Here is a 7,714-nt window from a genome sequence, read left to right as displayed (position 1 = left end):
TGTCCCCGATATGTCTTGAGCTGTGCTGGGTTATTGTTTGAAGAATGCTTTTTTATGACTTTTGCTTAAAGCAAACTTAGGAGGTTGAATGGTGAATGCAGGCTTCTCGCTACATCTAGTTCAATGAGACATTTACTGAAGTGATCAGTGGGGTCCGGTACACAGAGAGGCAGTCCAAGAAAAGCAAACAGATCAAAAACATCAGGCAATGGCCTCATCAGTAATGTAGGCAGGTGGTCAAACAGACTTAGGATATACAATGAACAGAGATAGAAACGATGGCACAGGGCACAACGATCAGGCGAGTAAGCAGTGCAACCAGTAGTGTTTAAATACACGCCATGATGAGCTGCAGATTGGAAACGTGTGGAAACAGGGCATGGCCCAAACAGAGTGTAACGCCCACCACCAAGCTCCAAGAAGGACAGACAGAGAAGTGGGGCAAGAAAACCAAAGTAGGAAACACCCAGCCAGAGAGATAACACAATCCAAAAAACAAACCACAAATGGCACAAAATCAGATCAGTATGAAACCAAGGACAAAACATGGAAAAATAATACAACAAGACATGATACATGACAGCTCTGTGTCCGGTCCTGAAAAAAAAACAGAGATTATGCTGTCTCCGGCCCTTAAAAAAAAAAAACACACACACATTCAGCACTGTCTCTCTCTCTCTCTCTTCTGAGAGAACTGAAAGGAAAATGCAAAGCAAAGCAGAACGCATGTAGCGTTCGCATGTGATCCGCATGTGAGAAGTGGACAATAGACGGTGTACACATTGTCCTGCTGGAGATTTCTCCCTCAGCAGGAGTAAACAGACTTAACTTACTGCAGCTGTGAGAGAACTGGATGAGGTGAAAGAAAGCTGCGTGAGTGGACATGGACATGTCCTCTGAACGTGGAAGCTTGGCTCGCCTCCTCTTCTTCTGTGGTTTTGAAGCTTCACTGCCAGCAAAGTTCAGTGGGATGAATAAAATCTATCAATGCACGTTTGTCCTAATAAAAGGATTTGTTGTCCTGGCATGTAGAATTGTGGAGGCTTGTTGTACAGTAGCGTTGAGTAGATTTACAAGCAGTTGCGGTGTGTTTTGTAGACTTGCTTAAAAACTGCATACTTTCTGCAACCAGTACTCTGTGCCGAAAAAATTAAACATTTAATTTCTTGTGTCCTGTTTCGCATAATAACTCAGCGTAGATGGTATGCTGCAATACGCAATTCTACGTTGGCCACAGTGTGAAAGGGGTATAAGGCATTTTGAGGTGAGCTTTGCCTAAACTGACCTACCCAAAATAAACTTTGTTGTTTTGTTGAGGTAGGAATAGTCGGTAGAGACTTTGAGTGGAGTTCCTCCCCGTCATTTTGACATGTATTGATGATCAAGAGAAATGTGTGTAGGTGGGGTTGGGGGGGCATTAAAAAAATGCCTGGGGTGTCAAATTGGTAAGGGCCGGCACTGGATTGAGTACAGCACAAGATGGATTTTCAACTAAATGTAACCGAGTGGAAAACATAATGCAGTTTAGAGATAACGCCACCAGAGGGCACTTTTGTATTTGGGATACCCCCTTGAATCACACAAGATTTTGGGGCACCACACTGATCTGTATATAGTACTGGATAGCTCATTTTGCCCACACACTCTGTACAATCCGCTGAAGCAAATTGGTGGCCATCTAGCCACTCCCAACTTATGCAGACCGCACATAGACAGCTTATTAGAACATCAACAATTTCAAGTAATACCTGAGCTGATTCTCTCATTTACTTATTTTTGTTCTTAATCTAAGATGGATCCCTCCTAATCTATGCCTACCATGATTAGCTATATGATTTTTTTTTCTTTCTTTCTTTTATTACTTTGACACTTTCGTTACTCATATCTCACTGGGGCAAATACTCAATTCTAAAAATTATCATTTTTAATCAACGTTTATACAAGTTTTGTGGAATCACCTTGCCAAATCATCTATCTATCTATCTATCTATCTATCTATATATATATATATATATATATATATATGTGTGTGTGTGTACATGTGTTGGTACCATATCATGAACAAAAGTGGATGGATAACAAAAGTCATGATGGATAATACAGAAATAGTGGATTTTTTTTAAATAGTTGCACTAAAAGAATAAAATGCCACTTAACTAGCTACAGGAGAGTTAGGCTGAATCTCAATTCTACCCCTCAGCCCTTCCTCTTACCCCTTCCACTCTGTTTTCTGCGGGCACGAGAGACAGAGCAGTGTCTCAATTCTGTTTTTGGAGTGAAGCGGGGGGGTAGGCGGAGGGCTTCAAACCCCTCCAAACAGAGTGAATCTGGATGCACAGTCCATATGGATTGGAAGGAGGAGCTTACCGCTGTCTCCACATAAACAAACATGGCTCTGAAAGAGCCGCACAAAATGAAAGCTGCTTTCATTACAAATTACAATGTTTAGAAAGTTATAACTTGCCAAAAAACTTTACTGGCAATTATCTATGACAGCAACGGCTATGCTGCTAGATGCATGTTGTGTATATTGTCGTTCTGAAGAATATCATAACTTCGCTCATGTGCTGAGGCGTTATAATGCATATACACATGAACGCTATGATAAGACACTTTTATATCTCATATGGAGAAAATCATGATAAAGTGTAAGCACGTTAATTTGTATGTTCATAAATCTTTGGATAATAGCGACCCCTGCTGCTGGATTTCAAGTTCTGTAACTCGAGTGTATTTTGTAAACAAACAGGAGCCCTGAACACACTCGTCTTCTAATAAACTTTCAGGCAGAAAATGAGAAGTTTCACCAATGGGAATAAGTTGGAAAATATATACACACAACTATATATGTGTAACTCATAACCTGATGTCCTCATAGACTGCTATTATTTGTCAAGGAAATTTCTAAAGGAAATAGGGCTGGATGCAAAAAAATGGGAGAATTTGAAAAAGAAATATAAGGTTAACAGAAGATGCAGCCCATAACATACATACACGGGTGCTGGTCATATAATTAGAATATCATGAAAAAGTTGATTTATTTTGGTAATTCCATTCAAAAAGTGAAACTTGTATAATCTATACATTCATTGCACACAGACTGATATATTTCAAGTGTTTATTTATTTTAATTACTAATTAATGAATTACTAATCAATCAATTAATGATTAATCAAACAATATTAATTATTATTATCACTTTACCGAGACGTTGCTAGGCCGGTATCATAGATTTACGTCGACGCTACCTGGCTATACCCGCCCGCTGTGCGTGAACAAATAACGTCATAGCGCGCAGCCTAAGAACTGTCTGCAAAGGAAAAGATAAAAAGACAAGAAGTGTGTGTTGGTCCCAGTATGGATATTCCGGATGATTTTCTCATGGATAGTACAACAATGAACATCAGCCAAAGCAACAAGCTTGATGAGGACGCACTGCCGAATTTGAAGAGCAGCACGCCAGCCGACACGAGACAACTTTTTATGTACGTGTTACGTGGTGTGTATCTCAGTAAAGTGATAATAATGCAAATATGTCGTGCAGTATGCATTTTCTGAAACCCTCCGTCCATGCCGTTGCTCACAATGACAGATATTCGCCCTTGTCTAACTCTGGTGAATATCTGTCATTTTGGGTAACTGGGCATGAACGTCGTGCCTCTGAAAATGCATACCACCCTCCAAAAGCATGTTATTGTATTATTATTATTATCACTTTACCGGGGCGTTGCTAGACCGGTATCGTAGATTTACGTCGACGGTATCTGGCTATACCTGCCCGCTGTGCGTAAACAAATGACGTCATAGCGCGCACGCAGCCCAAGAACTGTCCGCAGAGGAAAAAAAAATAAAAATCTGTCCGCAGAGGAAAAGATTAAAAGGCGAGAAGTGTGTTTTGGTCCCAATATGGATATTCCGGAAGATTTTCTCATGGATAGTACGACAATGAACAGCAGCTAAAGCAGCCAGCTTGATGAGGATGCACTGGGGATGTCCAGCCATCGGCCATCTTTGTACTCTTCATAGAAGCTGTGTGATGACGTGCGCAATGCGAGTGTCCAATCAGAATTGGTTCACCATCACATGGTTTTCCAAAATCCAATCGCAGAGCAGATTCACCTCACGTGTAAAGCCAAAGATTGTTTTTAGGAGTAATGTGTTACTAGTTGGCCCATTTGAGTAGCCCCCTGGGTGCTCCAATGAGTACATACTATTAGTACATACTCGGTGTGCCCTGCGCCATTACGCACAGCGATCAGTGAAAGCAGGAACAGACCGAGAGCCTCTGATGACGTACTCAAACAAAGAGTGTGTAACTATCAGGATTGCTCCACTAGTTTGCATGTGAATGTTACTGGAAAATTTTGTTGCCTTCTCTGCATAAAGCACTGTTTACCATATCACAAGGACAACAAAACGCATAGACCATTTTGTATATATTGTTCAAAATGTGCATTTCTGTTTATTGTTTGAACCTTTTTGTTGTACAGCCTTTCACACAAGACCTCAAGTTACCTTTATAAATTGTCAAAACAGTTGTTTATTATAGTTTGCTGTGTGTTTTGAATAAATGTGTGTGGGAAATTATTTTTCGCTTTATTTTTTCCTTGCCTATTTTTGATTGTAAACCTTTATTACACTTATAAAACACCACAAAAACATATATATTCTGAAAGCACATGTTGTCCTGAAAAAAAGAGACATAAAACTTGATTGTGGGATGCAGGAAGAGCTGTTAACAGCAATAATACATATTTATGCCAGGCGAGTGAACTGTCCAGAAAATGCCCTTGGACCCCAGAGGGTTAACAGAATATTCCATTATCAAAACATGGGTAAGTCAGAAACATCACATTCAACACACATCAGTTACAAGGAACACATGTCAATTAAATGGAATACGTGCAAAGGATTTGGTTGAATAATCAATACAAACAACATTAGAGGTTTTTGTATATGAATAAAAGAATACTCATGCATTTTTTTTTTATTTTAAGCAAAGGACATTTCCTTTACTTAGACCTAGAGATAATAGCTGGTTGTCAAGGATCAAAGTTTTACGGCAACGTCTTATCATGGAAGAGATCTTCTTGCAGTGTCTGGAGATGTTCTGGCCTTGGCGTGAAGCCATAAAAGGTGGGTTTTCCTGGCCTGGGGAAGTTCAGATTCTGTCATGAAGCAATTATAATGTCATGTAATTCACAGTGACCAAAATTTAACTGATAAACAGGCAAGGGCTCCTTTGAAGAACTTTCAGTTACACTTCTGTTGTGATGTGAAGCACAGTGTTGGGGCCCACAGCAAAGGGGTGGCAGGCCAACCGAGAGGTATGGCAGAACTGAAGGACTTGAGAACGGACTTCAGGAGGGACGAACAGCTGGCCGAGTGGACCTCCCCTGCGGTCCGGCGTGTGAGGGCTTCCTGGACAGGTCAGTGCCCTCACAATCATGGATTGTGGCATTATAGTGTCAGGTGCATCGGGTTTGGTGTTCTTACTGCCAGGACTTGAAGTTGAAACGTCCAAAAAACAACAACCACCTGGCTTGCTGAGGATTTAACGGTTTGGCCGACTGGATGTATTCCAAATTACGGTGGTCTGTCCACACAATAAATGGAACTACGGTCCCCTCCAGCCAATGTCTCCACTGGGCTAGCACCTCTTTCATAGCTAGGAGTTCCCGGTTACCCACGTCATAATTTCTTTCAGCGGGGGTCAGACGACGCGATAAAAATGCGCATGGGTGTACCCGCTGGTCCTTCTCTGACCGCTGTGATAGCAAAGTACCTAGCCCGGAGTCAGACACATCTACCTCAACAATTAGCTGGCGATAGGGATCTGGTTGGGTGAGAATGGGCGCAGTGGCATAGCGTTCCTTAAGTTGATTGAAAGCAGCATCAGCCTGGGGAGACCACTGAAAACCAGTTTTGGTGGAAGTGAGCACCGTGAGTGGAGCGGCGATCTGGCTGAACCCTCGAATGAAGCGCCGATAGAAATTGGCGAACCCGAGGAACTGCTGTAACTGCTTTACGCACATGGAAACCGGCCAGTCCACCACCACATTTGCCTTAGTGGGATCAGGTTTGACTTGAATATGGGAAATTATGTATCAGGAAATCCCGCAACACGTTATTCACTAGCGCCTGGAAGGTTGCCGGGGCATTGGTGAGACCAAAAGGCATAACCAAGTACTCGAAATGGCTGAGTGGTGTATTAAACGCGGTCTTTCACTCATCCCCCTCCTTGATACGCACCAGGTGATATGCGTTGTGAAGATCCAATTTAGAAAATATGGTCGCCCCATGCAAGGAGCTAAACACTGAATCGAGAAAAGGAAGTGGATACCAATTGCGGACCGTTATAGCATTAAAAAACCTGCCACCAGGGGTGAGGAAGGAGGCCAGATCAACCCAGCAGCCAAGGAGTCCCGGATGTAGGTCTCCATTGACTCACGTTCCAGGCGGGATAGATTGTACAGCCTCCCAGATGGTAAGGAGCGCCCGGAAGCACTCAATGGCACAATCATAAGGACGGTGAGGAGGAAGTGAGAGAGCATGATCCTTGCTGAATACTTCACCAAGGTTGTGATACTCAGCCGGGACTAAAGACAAATCATGTGGTGAGACAACCTTCTCCTTGACCACCACACTGGGAGGAGCCAAGGAACTAAGACATCCCTTCAGACAGGCTTTGCTCCACCGAATAACCCCGGACTGCCAGTCCATTCTGGGATTGTGTTTGTAAATCCAGGGGTGGCCGAAAACCAACTGGGATGAAGATGGAATTACAAAAAACTGAATTATTTTGTGGTGGTTCCCTGACACCACTAACATGACTGGAGCTATGCAGTGTGTGATGGAAGGAAGTGGGGTGCCGTCTAGCACATGCACTGACAGTGGGGAAAGAAGTGGCTCTAACGGCAACCTAGCCTGGGAAGCTAAGGTTGAGGCAATGAAATTGCCCTCAGCACCCGTGTCAATGAGTGCCGAGACCAAGAGAGTTTCACCACCAAAACAACGTGTGGCCTGGATTTGAATGCGATTGGATCCTTCACTTGTGAATTTAGCTTGGCTCACCCACAGCCCAGTGCCTGCGGGTGAGCATTGTTTTTTGGCTGAAAGGGGCAGGTGCTAAGGCTATGCCCCTTAGCACTACAATATAAACATTCCCCTGCTGCCAGCCTCCATAGGCGTTCTTCGGGGGACAATTTGGCCCTGCCGAGCTGCATAGGCTCACCAGCAGGGGGAGCTGGCATTTCAGAGGATGACTCAGTGGTGCTTGCTGATGCGGACCTGGTGTATGCCGAGGGGAGGGGCAAGTGGAAAAGTCCTGGTCAGCCCGACGGCCTTTGTCCCGGCGGTGCTCTCTGATGCAGTTATCTAACTGAATACTTGATGAAATAAGCACGTCCAGATCGCCAGGTTCATCTCAGACGGCCAGTTCGTCCTTGAGGGCTTCACTCAAACCGTTTAGAAATGCGCTACATAATGCGGCGTTGTTCAAATCGGATTCAGCCGCCAAGATTCTGAAATCAACTGCGAATTTCATGGCACTGCGCTGACCTTGCTTTAAAGAAAACGGCGTCCCTCCTGGAGGGATGATCAAAACCCAGCCTGAGTTCTTTAAAAAAAGATTAAAACGAATGGAGAAGTGAGGAGTCGTTGCTCCAGAGCGCGGTGGTCCAGGAGCATGCGTCTCCCCGGAGCAAATTGATAA

The sequence above is a fragment of the Thalassophryne amazonica genome, chromosome 2 (assembly GCF_902500255.1).
Source record: "Thalassophryne amazonica chromosome 2, fThaAma1.1, whole genome shotgun sequence".
NCBI classification, from domain to species: domain Eukaryota; kingdom Metazoa; phylum Chordata; class Actinopteri; order Batrachoidiformes; family Batrachoididae; genus Thalassophryne; species Thalassophryne amazonica.
Note: the sequence above shows the minus strand (reverse complement) of the source record.